At 36.0% G+C, this 19,396-nt stretch overlaps 2 pseudogenes; one reads left to right on the plus strand and one right to left on the minus strand.

The window, feature by feature from the left end:
- Positions 1 to 666: 666 nt before the first annotated feature.
- Positions 667 to 7,916, minus strand: LOC103328264 (shikimate O-hydroxycinnamoyltransferase-like; annotated as a pseudogene).
- LOC148917843 (secreted RxLR effector protein 161 pseudogene) lies at positions 6,447 to 7,428 on the plus strand (annotated as a pseudogene).
- Positions 7,917 to 19,396: the final 11,480 nt, after the last annotated feature.

Below are 19,396 nucleotides of genomic sequence, written 5' to 3' on the forward strand. Positions count from 1 at the left end.
TTTCCTTTATTGCTTTCTCCCACTGCAATTTTTAATAATAAATAATTTTCTCGTAGGTTACCAAATGGATTGGGCTTCCCAAATTTTTTAAAAATCACTTATCACCCCAAATAAGCATTGTCAAATGGGTACTTCATATTGGATCGAAAAGAGTGGTGTGGTTGACACTAAATTTAGGACTTAGGGGGCTTCTATTGACACCGAAGTTAAGACTTAGGAGGCTTCGGTTGACACCAAATTTTAGACATAGAGGACTTCTGTTGACACCAAATTTTGGACTTAGGGGGCTTCTGTTAACACCAAATTTAAGTAAGGTCTTCCAAAAAAAAGCAAATAACTAGTAAGACCAAAAATAAAGCCCAGAGGACCTTTATCCACGCCCAAGGAGGCCCTAAAGTAAAGAGGTCCGACAACATACGATCCAAAGTTCATTGTTTCTAATATAAAGACGCCAAAATTCATAGAGGTAATAGTGCATTATGAATGATACAACATACTTGATTGTACAGTGTCTATTCGTAGTGTACATTCATTGCTTGGTTTAAATTTGCATTTTGAACATACAATCATTACTAGCGATTTTTACATTAGGAATGCATATTCTGCAAGTACAATCATTAACGGATGTATCTATAGGCCTAGAAATAAGACTTTTGTAACCTTTGAAGGGCGTTCAGATTTCTAATTATTTTGATAATCTCTTTATGACTCCTACTCTTTTGGTTCCAATATTCTTTTTATTTCATGAGAAAGAGAATCCCCTATTAAGAATCAATATAACACACCCAGCATTGTGGACAAGAAGTCCACCATACTTTCGAAAAAAAAAAAGTTTCATCAATACTCAATCAAGCAACGTGCACGAACCAGACAGTAATTCAAACCAGACAGCACCAAATTTCTTCAACCGTGACATTTCCTCATATGTCATACAACTTGGAAAATGATTTCATGTGTTCAGAATGCAGAGAAGTCATCAGTGATAAACTCCCATCATTAGTTGCGCTTGGTAACAACAAAGCCATCCCGTCAAATAGTGTAACAGGCCCCATGAAAATGGGTCGACCCCAACCAAAATCAGCGTCGTGAATCGGCAGCCTTGCCCAACTGTTTATCCGAAGATTCGGGCACCTGATCGACAGGGCCCCCATAACAAGTGGGGAAACACAAGGACGATGAAGCTCAAGATAGTCAACGGCTGATCTGAGATAATCATCATCAATCTGGACTAAAGCATTATGAACACAGCTTGCAGCATACCATGTTGGTTTGGACTGGAGATCCCCTGCTGCGGCAATATGCGTGGCTCTAAAGATGGCATTGCCAAAGAAACCGGGTGGGAATGGGGGTTGCAATCTGGACCGTCCATCAATGGGAATCAGTACTTCGGTGTTTTGATCATCTGGCAGTTTACGTGCCTTGCAAGCACGTCTCCAAATATGCCCTGCCAACACCTCAAATGTGCTATACTTGATTGTATTAATATTCCTGCCGTCATCTTCCGCAGAGTTGGCTTTCAAGATGTTAAGCTGCTCCCGCGTAAATCGAAAAATTGATGCAGTAGTATTACTTGTGCTTTTCAGATGATCAAAAGCTAATTTCATTTGTGGAAAAGGTTGATATTCAACGTGAGGAAATGCTGGCAGAGGTGGATCTCGAGCACGAAGTAACATTCTGTTCATGAAGGGTGGTTTAATATTTGAGAGATCATCACGAGCGATATCAGACCATGTATTTACAAAGTGTAGACTAGATGCTCCATCTGCAATGCGGTGGTCCACTCCAACAGCAAGTGACACTCCACCACATTTGAAGTACGTAACCTGCGTTTGCATATATGTAGAAATTAAAACACACAACCATATATAAATATATAGTTTCTAAGCTCTGGGCATGATCGAGAGTCCCCAATTTCAGTTCCAAAACTAGATCAAAATGAGGCAATATACAAAAGAGATTTTCTATTTAAACCCCACACTTCTCTTAGTTCACCCCATGTTCTAAGTTCACTCCAACTTTTAATTTAAATTTTCACAATTTCTAAGAAAACTTCACTATCTTCCCAAACTACCCTTAAATACACCCCAAACTGAAAAAATAAGAAATAAAAAAAATTTCTATTTAAACCCCACAAATTACCGTTAGAGGGAGGAATTACGTTCTGCGCATGAGAACTTTTGTAATGCCTTCAAGAATGTGTATTAACCCAATACACAATAATAAAGAGATCCTTCATCACTCACATAATGCAATTTCAGAAGAAAGGTAAGTTTGTACTTATTAATTGGGTTTCAAGAGAACGCTTTTTGGCTGTGGGATAGCTGCTACGTGTTAGCAAAACTATGCCAACTTCCCTACTTTATATCCTATTTGTATATACATTTTTGTTGATCAGAATGTGCATGGTATGCAATCAGAATGGACTTCCTTTCGTTTGTTAGGTGGACAGCAAACTTCTGTTCCATGGACTCTTTGTATGATATAGACCTCATATCAGGCACTGTATCAGTAGTTTTGGACAATTAAAAAATGTGGTATCGAGTGGTGGCAACAAGTATGAAGTTGGGAGGTAGAGGAGCTGCCCATGTGGAAGGAGGAAATCGTGTTGATCTCAGGGAGAACAGTAATCTGGCAATACGATGTAGAGGAGTTTGTATTTTCTAAAACTTAATATAAGAGTGGTGGGGTGTGTGGGGTGTGTGTATAGATGTACTAGGGTTAAGTATTAAGTTGGATGACCCTTTTTGTCTTTTTACACAATAATAAAACTTACAGCTTAATGATTTAAGTATTGGGGTGAACAAAGAGAAGTACGGGGTTTAAATAGAAAATCTCTATACAAAATATAAAAGACCTTGGATGATAATTATTAAATACCTGTAACACCAAAAGGGTGTTGGATATTATCCATTATTGTTATTTGATTTATTTAGTTAATTTGCTTCTGCTAATAATCCCTATTTGTCAGGAAACATGGTTAGTTGTTTGACCAAATCTTTAGGAGAATCCCAATAGTCTAGGGTTGTTAGACGTGGGATATTTTGTTGCTTATTTTTCTGATTACTTGTTTCTTGTGTGGCTATTTATGCCAGTCTTTGGAGTCAATGAAAAGTGAACATTCTCTCAGACTTTTGCACTCTTTAGCTTTTGAATTTCTAGTTCTTAACAATTGGTATCAGAGCCCCCACTGGGGCCTAGTTTGAAAAAGCAACAGCTTTCATCTTGCAGCAGCAAGACTCAATGGCACCTGAAAACAATTTTGTGCAACCTGTGATTCCACGCTTTGACGGTCACTATGATCATTGGAGTATGCTAATGGAAAATTTCTTGAGATCCAAGGAGTATTGGACTCTGGTTGAAACCGGCATCGAAGAGCCCGCTAGTGGGGCTATCTTGACAGAGACGCAGAGAAAGACATTGGAGGAGCAAAGATTGAAGGATTTGAAGACAAAGAACTACCTATTTCAAGCAATAGATTGTGCCATCCTGGAAACGATCCTCAGGAAGGATACTGCTAAGGATATCTCGGATTCCATGAAGACGAAGTATCAACGTACAGCACAAGTAAAACGTGCCCAACTTCAAGCTCTTCGTAAAGAGTTTGAGATTCTCCACATGAAGGAAGAAGAGTCAGTTAATGATTACTTTGCAGGGACATTGGTGATCGCGAATAAGATGCGTATTCATGGCGAAAAAATGGAAGATGTTGCAGTCATTGAGAAAATTCTTCGCTCAATGACATGCAAATTTGACTATGTGGTGTGTTCCATTGACAGCCTTTTGATTGATGTGTTACAAAGTTCATTGTTGGTTCATGAGCAAAGGAGGACTAGTCATGTTGTGGAGGAGCAAGCCTTGAAGATCACCACTCATGAAGGAGCAGAGGACACCAGCTTTCCTACAATCAAGGAGCACAATTTGACAAGGCAAGTGTGGAATGCTTTCACTGTCACAAGTTTGGGCACTATCAATATGAATGCCCTAACAAAGAGAAGGAAACTAAGGTGAATCTTGCTAAGACCGAAGAAGAAATTCTCTTGATGGCTTACATCGACAAAAAGAAGAACCCATCATGTGATACTTGGTATTTAGACTCCGGTTGCAGTAATCATATGTGTGGTAATAAACTCTTGTTCTCTGATCTAGATGAAAATTTTAGAGAAAATGTGAAGCTTGGAAATAATTCTAGCATATGTGTTATGGATAAAGGGAATATTAAAATTCGGTTGAATGGTAGCATGCAAACAATCACTGGCGTATTTTATGTCCCAGAACTAAAGAGTAATCTGATTAGTCTTGGTCAGCTACAAGAAAAGGGTTTCGCAATCCTTATTCAGAAGGAAAACTGTCAAATTCATCATCCGGAGAAGGGGCTTTTTGCACAAGCCCAAATGACAACAAATTGGATGTTCCCTCTATACTCACAGATTCCACATGATGATCAAACCTGCTTCACTTCAACCACACAAGACGCAACATGGTTGTGGCACTATCGTTATGGGCACCTAAACTTTAATGGATTGAAGAACTTGGAGCAAAAGAAGATGGTAAGCGGACTGCCTCAAATTCAGATCCTTCAAAGGTATGCGAGGATTGCATTATTGGAAAGCAGCATCGTGACTCATTTCCAAAAAAGAGTACATGGAGAGCTATAGAAGTACTGCAATTGGTTCATTCAGATATATGTGGACCAATTAACCCAACGTCAAACAGCAACAAAAGGTACTTCATTACATTTAGTGATGACTTTAGTCGTAAGACATGGATTTATTTTTTTGGGGAAAAATATGAGGATATTGTTGCATTTAAAAGATTTCGTGCACATGTTGAAAAAGAAACTGGAAATTGCATAAAGATTATTCGTACTTGATCGTGGCAGGTGAATTCACATCACATGAATTTACTAACTTATGTGAAATGAATGGAATTCGTAGACAGCTAACAGCAGCCTATTCACCACAGCAAAACGGGGTGGCAGAGAGGAGAAATCGTACTATTATGAATATGGTACAAAGCATGTTGACAAAGAAAGACATCCCAAAGAAGTTCTGGCTAGAAGCTGTCAACTGGAGTGTTCATATTTTGAATAGAAGCCCCACACTTGTAGTTAAAAACATGACACCTGAAGAAGCATGGACCGGACGCAAACCAGCTGTTGATCACTTCAGAATATTTGGATGTCTAGCCTATGCACATGTACCGGATCATAAAAGAGGCAAACTTGATGACAAAAGTGTGAAATGTGTCCTACTTGGTGTTAGTGAAGTATCAAAAGCATATAGGCTGTACAATCCAGTCACTCAGAAGATCATTATCAGCCGTGATCTTGTGTTTGATGAAGGCAGTAGTTGGAATTGGAGCAACACAATGTATCTGAATCAATTCCATTTGATTTAGATATCAATGATGAAAGAAGGATTGATGCACAAATTCTAGAAGATATCTTGCCAAATGTTCCAGCAAGTGAAAACATAACAGAACATGAAGCACAAACTTCCAGAGATATGATGTCAAATGTTTCAGCAAACGAACCTTCTGAAGGTCAACCTTCAAACTCAGATACTCAACGGATCAGAAAAAGGCCTGTTTGGATGATAGACTATGTAAGCGGAGATGAATTATTGGATGATGATAATGTTTCTCATCATGCTTTGTTCGCAGACAGTGATCCAGTGCTCTTTGAGGATGCTGTTAATAATATAAAGTGGAGGAAAGCTATGGATGCAGAAATAGAGGCAATCGAGAAAAATGATACATGGGAATTGAGTGATCTTCCAGCAGAAGAAAAAACCATTGGGGTTAAATGGATTTTCAAAACAAAGCTCAACGAGAAAGGAGAGGTTGACAAATACAAAGCGAGACTGGTGGCAAAGGGATACAAGCAAGAATATGGAGTTGATTATGCTAAAGTCTTTGCACCGGTTGCAAGACTTGACACCATTCGTTTGGTGGTATCATTGGCAGCACAGAACTCTTGGCCAGTTTATCAACTTGACGTGAAATCAGCCTTCTTGCATGGTGAGTTAAATGAGAAAGTTTTCATTGACCAGCCTCTAGGTTATGTGCAAAAGGGGAATGAGAAGAAGGTGTTCGGACTGAAAAAAGCATTATACAGACTGAAACAAGCACCCCGAGCTTGGTACAGTCGTATAGATGCTTACTTCTCTAAGGCAGGATTCCAAAAGTGTCCTCATGAGCATACTTTGTTCGTCAAATCTGGAGAAGGAGGTACATTTTTGATTGTATGTCTGTATGTAGATGATTTGTTATTCACTGGAAATGATGAAGCCATGTTTGTCGAATTTAAATCATCTATGATGAGTGAATTTGATATGAATGATTTGGGAAAGATGCGTTACTTTCTTGGTATTGAGGTAGTGCAATCATCTTGTGGAATCTTTATTAGCCAGAGGAAATATGCTCAAGAGGTTCTGGAAAGATTTCGAATGTCAAATTGTAATCCAGTCCAAAATCCAATTGTACCAGGCTTTAAGATTACAAGAGATGCTGAAGGAGAGAGCTTTCATAGCACGTATTACAAGCAAATCATTGGAAGTCTAATGTATTTGACAGCCACTCGACCAGACATAATGTATGTTGTTAGTCTCCTTAGCAGGTTTATGGAGAAACCAACTGAACTTCATTATCTGGCTGCAAAAAGAGTGCTCCGCTATTTGAAAGGTACTGTGGATTATGGGCTGTTTTATAAGAAGGGAAAAAGCAATGAGTAAGTGGATTTAGTGACAGTGATTATGCTGGGGATTTGGAAGATAGAAAGAGCACATCCGGTCATGTGTTCATGTTAAGTTCAGGGGCTGTTTCATGGTCTTCAAAGAAGCAGCAAGTCGTCACTTTGTCTACAGCCGAAGCTGAGTTCATAGCAGCTGCTTCTTGTGCTTGTCAGGCTGTATGGTTAAGAAGAATACTTGAGGAATTACATTGCATTCAGAAAAAGCCTACACTGATCTACTGTGATAACAGTTCAACTATCAAACTTTCCAAGAATCCAGTGCTGCATGGAAGAAGCAAGCACATTGATGTCAGGTTTCATTTTCTTCGTGATCTTACAAAGGCAGGTGTTGTTGATCTAGTTCATTGTCAAAGTCAAGATCAGATTGCAGACATATTGACCAAGCCTCTGAAGCTAGAAGCATTTGAGAAGCTGCGTGGTCTACTAGGAGTTTGGTCAGGTTCTACTGTAAACTGATTGCTTGAATAGCATTCATTTTAAGGGAGGGAATGTTGGATATTTATCCATTATTGTTATTTGATTTATTTAGTTAATTTGCTTCTGCTAATAATCCCTATTTGTCAGGAAACATGGTTAGTGTTTGACCTAATCTTTAGGAGAATCCCAATAGTCTAGGGTTGTTAGACGTGGGATATTTTGTTGCTTATTTTCCTGATTACTTGTTTCTTGTATGGCTATTTATGCCAATCTTTGGAGTCAATGAAAGTGAACATTCTCTCAGACTTTTGCACTCTTTAGCTTTCGAATTTCTAGTTCTTAACAAAGGGGATATGAGGATATTCCAACCAAGTAATCCACGGCGGGGATGAGCTTAAGGAAATCGGAAGTGGGCACAAAATCGCCAAAATCATCAACGACAGAGTTGCTCTCTGCCACAACAAAAAGCACTCCCTCCGCATTGCAATCAATCTCCCCACGGCCATTCTGATTCTGGTCATTTAGCTTGAATCGACGGCACGAGGACCTTGCTGAGCGCTTGCTTGAGCGCACTCTGATCAAAGAAGTTGAGCTCACCGCTTGGTCTATAAAATTAAACAGAGGACGTGTGAAAGGGTGTGAATGCTAGGTCCGAGTTGGAGAGCCACAGTGAGCCCCGAGGCGTCGACTCCTCGGCAGGCCTCACCATCGTTGATTCCCTTATCCTCACAGTCACCTTCTCCGTCATCTTTTCTTTTTCTAATGCTCTTTTTTTCTTTGGTCTTTAATAGGAACACGGTGTTCTTTTCCTTAGGAGAAAAGAATATAAGAAAATTAGGACCTCTTTCTTGTGATCACAACTTACAACACAAATACACGACTACAACAAGTGAACGTGGAAATGGAAACTAAGGAAGATAGTAATAAATGTAAAATCTTAGAAGCTATGGACGCCCCAAGAGATACATGCTTTAAAGCTGATAACACCGCCATTTTTTATATGGTGCTTTGCGAAGGACTTTGCTAATGACAGCTTAACTGTGGCACATGTGCAGTAGATCGACAGGCACAGAATATTAATATTAGTTGGAAATTTCAAGGCTCCACATGACTTTAGTGGGAAAGAGATAATCTAGTTTTTGTCAAGCCCGTTTTCTGCATGGAATCGACGGATAGGCATAATTTTGTTTTAGGCAAAATTACTTGGAGTCATCTTTGCCTTCTTGGGCCTTTTGCTCTCTCTCTCTCTCTCTCTCTCTCTCTCTCTCTATATATATATATATATATATATATATATATATAGCTTACACTGGGAGCTTTAATCCTTTTGTAGCATCATTTGTGTGCCACCTCTTTTTCTACTTGTTACCACACCTCTCGGTAACATTATTTTACATTATAAAGTTTGGTTTTCAGATTTTTAAAGTTGAGAGAAATCCTCTTAATGTATTAAAACCAACTGTAATAGAGGAGAAAAGGTGGAATTTTCTATGCAAATATGAGTTGGAAATATTGAAGGCAGCAACTTTGGACAGCAGCCCACCATGTGTGCAGCAGAAAATGAAAAAGAATATGAAGAAGTATATAAAGATTGATGTTGGCTGACACAAGAGATGGAATTCAAAATGAAAATATGCCAACACGTGATGAGCAGAGAAAGATAAAGAAAAGAAAGAGGAATGGGCAGCAACCAAAAGGAGAAAGAACATGCAAAGAAATGAAAGAAGAATGCTGGGAGCAAAATGATGAAAGCCAACCTTTTGGAGGTTTGCACTGCTAAAATATGAATATGGTTTGAATACTTTGGTTGAGTTTTATTCTTCTCCATAAGGAGATATATAGGAGTTTACATAAGTGCTTTACAAGGAAATAGATACAGTAATCAATTAGGATAGTATCTCCTAATTATACAATGATTTGTCAACTATATAGAATAGGAAAGTAAATCCCTTAATTAATCAAGGAAATAAATCTCCTTGATTAATTAAAAGACTCACATCAACACTTCTCCTCAAGTTGGTGCATATATGTCACCAATGCCCAACTTAGTAAGTGAGTCATGAAATACTCTGCCACAAACAGTTTTTGTTAAGATATTTGCTAATTGATGATATTCTGATTTTACGAATGGTAGGCGGATGATCTTTTTCTCAATTTTTTCTTTGAAAAAATATATATCTACCTCAACATGTTTGGTTTGATCATGTTGAACTGGATTATGGGCAATATCGATAGCTGACTTATTGTCACAATGCAACTCATTGGCTTTTCTGGCTTAAAGCCCAATTCTGTCAAGAGTCTTCTGATCCACAATAATTCACAAACTCCGTGAGCCATTCCTCAATACTCTGCTTCTGCAATAGACCGAGAAACCACATTTTGCTTTTTACTCCGCCAAGTGACTAGGTTACCTCCCACGAATGTAAAGTAACCTGAAGTAGAGCGTTTATCTGTAATAAACTAGCCCAATCAACATCTGTGTATCCAACAACTTCAAGATCTCCATTTTTTAAGAACATTACTCCTTTCCTAGGAGCTGACTTTAAGTATCTTAAGATCCGATCAACTGCATTCCTATGAGAAACATTGGGTGAATGCATAAACTGATTAATCAAACTCACAACATATGCAATATCTGGTCTTGTGTGTGCCACGTATATCAACCTTCCAACAAGGCATTAATCAGTCTAGAATACTTTGATCACATATTCAAAATTCAGTCTAGAATACTAACCACACTCACATATTCACCCCTGTTAATCAGCCTAGAATACTTTGACCCGAGCCTGAAACTGAATAAACACCATAGTACAAAATTCAGGAAGGATGGAAGCAACATTTTTATTTTTAAGCAAGAAAACCCAAGTGAGTAGGATAAGTCGTCTATTATATGTAAAGATGATGTTTTTATAAAAATGGGTCGTCTATCATGAAGTAAAGATGACGGTTTTTTTTTTTAAAAGGGTCGTCTATTATATGTAAAGATAACGGTTTTTTTTTTTTAAAAGGGTCGTCTATTATATATGTAAAGATGATGGTTTGTTTAAAAAAGGGTCGTCTATTATGAAGTAAAGATGAAGGTTTTTTTAAAAAAGAGTCGTCTATTATATGTAAAGATGACGCTTTTTATAAAAAAAAAAGTTCGTCTATTATGAAGTAAAGATGATAGTTTTTTTTTTAAAGGGTCGTCTATTATATGTAAAGATGACGCTTTTTATAAAAAAATCGTCGTCTATTATATGTAAAGATGACCTTTTTAAATAAAAAAAGGGTCGTCTATAATATGTAAATATGACGTTTTTATCAAAAAACCGTCGTCTATTATGAAGTAAAGATGACGGTTTTTTTAAAAAAGGGTCGTCTACTATACGTAAAGATGAGCGCTTTTTATATAAAAAAACTGTCCTCTATTATATGTAAAGATGACGCATCCAGTAAAAAGGGTCGTCTATTATATGTAAAGATGACGGCTTTTTTTTTTTTAAATGTCATCTATTATATATAAAGATGATGGTTTGTTTAAAAAATGGTTGTCTATTATGAAGTAAAGATGACGGTTTTTTTTTAAAAAGGCCGTCTATTATATTTAAAGATGATTGGAGTTAAAATAACCGTTAAATTATGATTTTTCATTTATAACCGCCGAAAAGTTTTGTCCCATTACTTGATCTCTAAATGTTTATTTTTTCCGATTTTTGGCTTATATGATCTTAAAGTATAAGCAAACAAGTTTGACCGTTGGATCGTTAAAACTAGTTTTGTTGAATGCGTATGCCATCAAAACAATATATTCACTAACAAATAAGAGTTTATTTATACTTTCGTTAAATATAACATAAGATTTTGTGGTATCCACTAGTGTAAATATTTTAAATTGAAGATCAAATTCAGTCATTGTATTCTTATAGGATCAAGGAGTGTAGCTGTAAAAAAATCTTCAAAATCGAAGTTAAAATAACTGTTAAATAGTGATTTTTCATTTATAACTCGAAAAGTTTTGTCCCGTTACTAGATCTCTGAATGTTTGTTTTTTGCGATTTTTGGGGTATACGATCTTGAAGTATATACAAACAAGTCTGACGATTGGATCGTTAAATGGTGGGTGTATATATATATATATATATATTATATTTATTTATTTATTTATTAAGTAACTTTAAATTTATTTATTTTGTACGTATAACACTTAAGAAATTGAATAGTATATGCATTTATTAAGTAGCTTTAACCTTATTTATATTTTAAATCGTAAAATAATATTATTTTATTTTTTATTATTCATAACAATTAATTTTCTAAATATTGTGCTACGAGCCAATTTTCTTCTCTCAAAAGTTTGGGCGACCAACAGTTCGTCACACGAAACTCTAAAAATTTGGGCGGGTACCAAAAATGGGTCGTCTATTATATGTAAAGATAATGGTTTGTTTAAAAAAGAGTCGTCTATTATAAAGTAAAGATGATGGTTTTTTAAAAAAAATGGTCGTCTATTATTTGTAAAGATGATGGTTTGTTTAAAAAAGGGTCGTCTATTATGAAGTAAAGATGACGGTTTTTGAAAAAAGGGTCGTCTATTATGAAGTAAAGATGATGGTTTTTTAAAAATGTCGTCTATTATAAAGTAAAGATGACGGTTTTTTTAAAAAAATGTCGTCTATTATATGTAAAGATGATGGTTTGTTTAAAAAATGGTTGTCTATTATGAAGTAAAGATGACGGTTTTTGTTAAAAAGGGGTTGTCTATGATATGTAAAGATGACGCTTTTTATAAAAAAAAGGGTTGTCTATGATATGTAAAGATGATAATTTTTTTTTAAAAAGCGTCGTGTTTTACAACACGCTAAAAAATGGCCGCATAAGTGAATTCGCGCTCGACAAATTTTCAAATTTTCACCTGTCTTTGAAAACCTTATCTCTCATTAACAAGCGTCGTCTTTTAAAACACGCTAAAAAAAGGCTACTTAATGAATTCACGCTCGACAAATTTTCATATTTTCCCCCGTCTCTGAAAACCTTATCTCTTCCTCCTTGAAACCCTCATGCACTCTCTAAAACACCCTTATGAAACTCTCTACAAAATCATCAAAAAATCGATATCAATGAAAGAGTTGAGATATTGAGGTCTTCACAGATCCATAAGATGTAGAGGGAGGTTCTGTATTTGAGAATCAAAGCTGCTTGAAAGGTTTTATTTGAAAGTCACCTAATCTCTCAATACCCTTCTATACCTTGCTAGTGAATTCTGGAATTAGTCTCTTTGCGTTTCTGGTATGTTCTTTGTCTCCCTAATTTCATATTTTGTCTCTCTTAATTTGTCTGGTTTGTTTACATATTTTTTTATATTTCTGGTTTCTTTTTAGATTTTCTGATTTAGTTATCAAGAGATGAGGAGGAAGCTTGCAGATTTATAACTTTTTCTTTTGCAGGTTTTCTATGTGAGTCGTATGTTTTTTTTTTTTTGTTGAAAATTTGTTACCTTCTCCTTTCACCATCATTTTATTTATATATTTTTCCTTTTGCAGGTTCTCGATGGTCTTTTTTATGCTCATTTTACAAGTTTTCTATGAAAATATGGACCAATGGTAAAATTTCTCTTCCACCTAATTTTTTATGTTTATAATCTTAGCTTTTTTTTCTCTCTTTATCATTTTGATTTATTTACAGGGATGATGGAGGAGACTTCAGTTGTGCATCATTTGTATGCTTGGATAAGGAATGTTTGGATTAGGAGTACTTAGGTCTTGTTAGGAATTATGTTTGTTGTAGAATAAAAGATTGGTTAACTATGTAATAACTATTGAATCTTCAAATTTTATGGAAAAAAAAACTATTTTTGAGTGTATATATTCATTAATAAAGCATTATGGTTGGTTTTCTAGTTAAAATCGTTGTATAGCATCAAAGGAAATCAAAAAGAACTAAAATGTAGCAGTTTAGAAACTTATTAGACTACGGTTTTATAAATCATGGTCTTTACAGATAATTAACGACGATTTTTAAATAAAAAAATGGTCGTCTATTATAGGTAAAGATGACGATTTTTATAAAAAATGGTCGTCTATTATATGTAAATATGACGGTTTTTTTTTTTAAATGGTGGTCTATTGTGAAGTAAATATGACCTTTTTTAAAAGGGCCGTCTATTGTATGTAAAGATGACGTCTTTATAAACAATCCAACGACGGTTTTCATAAAAAATCGTCATCTTTACATACAATACACGATGATTTTATTAAAAACATTCGTCTTTCCTCCTATAATTAACAATCTTTACCTCTAAACAACGCCGATTTTCTTTAAAAATCGTTATCGTTACAGATAAACAACGACGGTGAAAAGCCGTCGTAGTTTGACACCCAAATAGATGACGGTTGATTTCACGACGGTTGGAAAACCTTTTACACAATGGTGGTTTCCCGTCGTCTATTTCGATTTTTGTAGTAGTGGCCCTTTAGAGCATCTGCAACGGTTAGGATCAATGCAATTTTATTGCATGAAATTGAACTAAAACATTAAAATTTCACTTGCAATTGTGTGATTTAGTTCTTTGCAATAGGCTAACCAAAGGACCTACATGCCAATAAAAAATAGAAAAAAATACAGTAATTAATGCATTATGTTGTTAAGAGCATCTGGTTGTTCAATAGTCCAATGCAATAATAAAAAATACATCTTTCTTTTTTTCAAAAATGGTCACTTTTTAAAGATCTCTTTAAGAATATTGCAAGGGTACAATTTTTAGTGTTATTAAATTTATCCCTTTATTTTATTTAAGTATGTAAAAAAAAACGTGTAAGTAGATATAACTATTGACCTAAAGCTATTGAACTGTACCATTGCAAGTAAAACTGCAGTTTAATGCAATAGATGCCAAAAAATATCAATTTATTGAACTATTGAACAACCATTGCAGATGCTCTTAATTGATAATCATGCACGGTCAAAGATAAGTCTCAAAAAAGGGGAAATAATGTTGAATTGCCCGTTAGTGGCGCTTCTGCTCGATTGCTACCAGATCTTCCTGACATTTTGAGGCTATTCCAAGGGGAAAATATTTTTGCTCACCGCTTTAAACCAAGGTGTACCCTCACCATACTTCTCAACACTTGACATGTGTCCATGTGCATAACCATAGTTAACTCTTTGTTTTATATTTGTGGAACCATGGTTATGCTCATAGACACGTGTCAAGTGTTGAGAAGGGTAGTGATGGTACACCTTGGGTTAAAGTGGTGAGCAAAAATACTCTCATTCCAGTGGCTCTGAGGCAACTCAAAGGTGGTAGCAGTCTTAGTTCTCACTAGATATGATGGATCTAACACATTGCTTACATGTTTCTATTTTTAAGGCTCTGTGAGATTTGGGGTAAATACCCTGCAACTGGTTATGCCCCTCCCACCTAGTAGAATTGATGAACCATAAATCAAATTTGCAGTACCCTAAATCATTTATAATTATTTTATATAATTTTATATTTTTAATTAAAATAATTGATGTTCGAAGGGTTACACTTTACCTTGCTGGATCAAAAGCGTCTCACCTCAACACCTTGCATTTTAAAACCTTGATCATCCATGTGAACCAAACATCATGAATGTGGCTTACTCCGTACCATGTTCATTGCGATTGGAAATCCCCTGCAATAGTAATTGGCGTTGTTGTGAAAATTGCATTGCCAAAGTAACTAGGAAGGAGTGAGGATTGCAGTCTTGACCTTCCATTAGTGGCAATAAATAGTTTAGTGATTAAGGGGTCATTACAAAAAAACAGTGGCAACCGTCACCATTATATGGTGACATGTGGTGACATTTGCTAGGGTGGCCAAAGCCTTTAGTCACCCCAGGAAATGTCACCAAATAATGGTGATTGTTGCCTTTTTTTTTTTTTTTGTAGTGGGGAGGTCACCTACGTTGCTTGCACATCTCCAAACGATGATATGGACCAAACTTATTCTGAAACAAAATATTGGAGGTCATATTTATTAATTTGAAAGTTTGAGGACTAAAATGAAGGCAATTAAAAAGTTAAAGGACAATTTGTAATAAAAATTATTTTTAATTAGAGAGATATTATAATCACTATCTTTAATTCGAAGATGAGGAGGACCACCATATTTAATCCTATATAATACAGAGAGCTGGGGTAGAAGAAAATTACCGAAGGAAGCCAGGGGTCGAGATAGAATTGGTGAAGTTCAGAACTGGAGTTTCCATTCTTTCTTTGCCAGAATATTATTCTTTGTTTTTTTTTATACCTATATTTTGATACCTCTTTTATTTGGTTTTTGTGGGAAAATTTAATTAAAAAGAGCATTATTACCTTACTTCCTATATTTTCATCAATTCTACGCTCTTGGAATAATTTCGACTGAAAATCAACTTTTCAAATGAATTTTAGCACAAGGCTAATTGGAGAAGAAAGCTAAGACATTGAAGATCATTGTATATAAGTTTCATAATTTTCTACCAAGCCAAATGCTCCAAACTTGCAAGTCAAGATAGCCTAAGTTGAAATCCCATCAAAACTGCACTACTGTGGAAAATTGAAGATTTGAAGACCTTTCCGATTTTTCCTAGTGGCATTAATATATATTTGGAAAGCTTAGAGATCAAGCTACATTTCTTATATTTTTCCATAATTTTCTAGGAAGTGGAACGACCCTAAAACATGCGTGAAAGTTGGCTGACGTGTTTCCAAGTCATAGAAGGATTCTTTCCTTGTTTGTTTCCTTAATTGTTTGGAATTTTGTTTTGCTTGAGGAGAGTTTTTCCGGACCTTTTTGGAGTAGGGTTTAGTTGTTTTACGCTATATAAAGTCACCTTAAGCTCTCTCTATTGATCATCATCTTCCCATATTACAACTTTTATACACCCACAAATATATCACAGAGAGAGCCAAGAATTTGCTGTTGCACTACTTGAGGAGCTTTCGAAGGTGTTCCTGTGGAGATTTTGAAGATCAAATCCATTGGCCAAATTGATTTTATGACAATAATGCTCTTGTTTATATTTTATTTTCTCATGCAATTTCTCTTGTTAGGGCTATGATGTAGTCTAACCATAAATACTTAATTTTTATAGTTATATTAATTTCTGATTACTATTTCATGTTGAGTATTTGTTATTGTTCTTAATGCTTTGAATATCCAAGCGGAGACCGAGAGGAAATGTTTGGTATTTGCTTCTTCTAACAAATACCATGTCTTGAATGAGTGCCTGAGATGGACTAACATGACTTATGCAGTTTTCTTGCAGGTTCTCATATAACTTAATGGGTTCTTGATTTTCTAAATTCGTTGCTTGAGAGAGAATGGGTTGTTAATTAAGAAAAATTTTAATTGATCGCGAGAGGGGATATCGAATAAATTAGGAGAAACTAATTGTCAACATGGATAGTAATTAGGGTTAATTGACTATAATAATTAAAAGGAATTAATTATAGTGAAATCGGATGCTCTAGTGTTACATCAACTTAATTTTTCATCATTAATTAAATTGTTATTTTTCATAATTACTTTAATTTACTTAAATCAATCAATCTTCTTAATCAACGTGAGAACAACACTTTATTTATTTCTATATTCCTTATGCAGATTGTGTGTTTGCAATGATTTTGTTGAAGTAGAAAATTATGTTTTCTTTTCCGTGTTGAAGATGCTCCATAGCATTGTCAAATAATGACTACTGTCGGCAATGCATCAAAGGGTATCATTTTAATAATTATAAGAAGAAAACAAAATAGTTCGTGGTTTGAAACTGCTCCATTTTTAAAGTAGTACGTGGTTTATTGTTTTTGGTACACAACTTGAAACAACATGCCAAACATTAGATGGGACGTCTCCTTTATGATAATGTCAGATCTGTACCAAACAAGTTGCGCTTAACTCAACCATGTATCTTTTGAGATAAATACCACAACTGGGAGGTTCACATGGCCTAACCCAACTTTGTGTTGGACCTAGAGATGGAGTTGTGAACAATTGTTACGAAGTTAAGAGGACATGTGTCATCAAAGAATTCCGTAGATGTTCTTATGGGGAATCAAAGCGATTATATACAAGTCTGAAATTGAATAATATGATTGAAACCAATAACTTATGCTTATTTATTTGATTTACTATTCCTAAAAAATAATACTTGGCCACTTATTTTAAAGAGATTCACTCCATGAAATTATTATTTGAATTGGCTTGTCTTGTGTTGGAATTACTGGAGATAGTATCTTAAGTTTTACAAATGAAAATAATTGAAAATAAAATTGGTGGTCTTTAGGGATGGGTGTGGGCCGGTTAGGAGTTGAGTATGGAAATACCATTTCAAGTGCGTGTATGAAATTTTGGTGAAAACTACTGTTGAGGCCCAAAAAATCCACGGCTTGGCCCAAATGAATTCTCGGGCCAGCGTAATACCTTATTGAGAAGAAAAAAAATGGACTTGGAGCACACAAAAGTCCGACATGCACGAGTCACACTCCACGTGTCATGCCAAATAAATAATCTGTCATGCTAGGAATCGAGATTAAGATTATAAAATGCATTAGCTCTGCAAATCCATGCTAATTATCCCGTCAAGAGTAATAATTAAAAGCATGTCAAGCAATATGTCATGCCAAGCGACATGTCATGCCAAGCAGAAATCATTATTACACATCAACCACTCTACAAGCCTAAGTGGGCCAAAGCCACTCGAATGCCCGAGGCTTGCTTGAGTGGGTTGTGGCATGGATGGTAATAAGTTATCATGAGGCCCATTGATGGGCCGAGAAATGGAGGTTCTGAGTTACTTAGGAGCCTCGGAACTGCTCATTTATTAAACCCAAACATGTGAGTGAGCACCAAGGAGAAAATAGTCCATTACCTTAGTCAAAATAGCTCATTAGCTTAACCAAAATTAGCCCAATATCTCAACAAAATAGGCCAAAACTTGGAGAAGTTGGTCCATTTATTTGATAAGCCAACCCATTGTTCTGGAAGGCCCATATAACCAAAATAAAAACCTGCAAAGCCATCAGCACCTGGTTGAGAAACAAAAAGCCACAAGAGGAACAAGTTTTCAAACAAAACATCCAAGGGACCAAAAGATATTGGAGCGTAAGGAGCCACCTTTCGAACCAGCATGTATACCCATTTCTTTCCTTCTTCATATCTAACCATGAAATAGGGAAGGAAAGAGAGGAAGAGGGATATCTAAAAATAGGAATTCTTCACTAGGGCAGCTACGAGAAAGGGACCTTGAGCTCCCAAAATCCCTGATTTTGTGCAAATGAGCAGAGTAGATTTCACCAAAATAGGATGATTGAAGGGCTGAGGGGAGAAAGGAAGGGAAAGACTTGGCAAAGTGGGATGGAAGCCATTAGGGTTTCTTGGAAAAAGATGGCTTCCAGCGTCTATAAATAGGGCCTCTTCTACCCAACGAAGATCGCCCACATCCAAAGAGCAAACTTCCTCTCTCACCTGCAAAACCTAGTAAATTCGTGCTATAGTCACCTTTTCCCCCATTTTTCCTCTTTTGGCAGACTGACAGAGCCTCTGTCGAGCTGCCGGAAAAACACTCAAGCCACCCATTCCTCTCTTTCCCTCATTCTCAAACAAACCTTTCTGGAAAACCCTCTCTCTTACCTTAATACCCCATATTTTCCCTAGGAACACTTAAATTCTCTCTTCAGTACTAAACTCATGACAACTTTGCTCCCATGCCACAAGTTTCTCATGCCAAGCTAAGATTCTACATGTAAGCACTAAGAATTTATCTGTAAGCAGCCATTATTTTTGTTGGTGAAGGTAACCAAGGTGTTTCCTAACTCTTTACTATTCTTTCAAAACATTTTGGGGTCTGATCTTTGAACTCAGACACAGGGGATATTTTCTACAATTTGCTCCTTACGGCAGCCCAACCCATTTGTAGCTGCCAGAAGAAAAAAGCTCATACAACTACACAGAGAACCCAAAAAGTCTTTGGAATTTATTCAAATTTTAAAGAAACCGCAAAAAGAACGGTGGTGCAGAGACGTTCAACAAACTGCCCTAAGCTGAGCCTTGCAATCATTCTTTATACTTGGACGAGGTTTAAGAAAATTAATTGACTTACTTTTTTATTTGCCTTCTTGGGGGCACAAGAAATAGTAACATATTTCAAATTTCCATCATCTTTGTTTCTTGATGATTTCCTTATCACTGGAAACCCTGATTGCCTCCCATATTGTTTGTAATATGTGATCACCTCATCAAAA

Source organism: Prunus mume, linkage group LG4, assembly GCF_029339155.1.
Source record: "Prunus mume cultivar Tortuosa linkage group LG4, ASM2933915v1, whole genome shotgun sequence".
NCBI lineage: Eukaryota > Viridiplantae > Streptophyta > Magnoliopsida > Rosales > Rosaceae > Prunus > Prunus mume.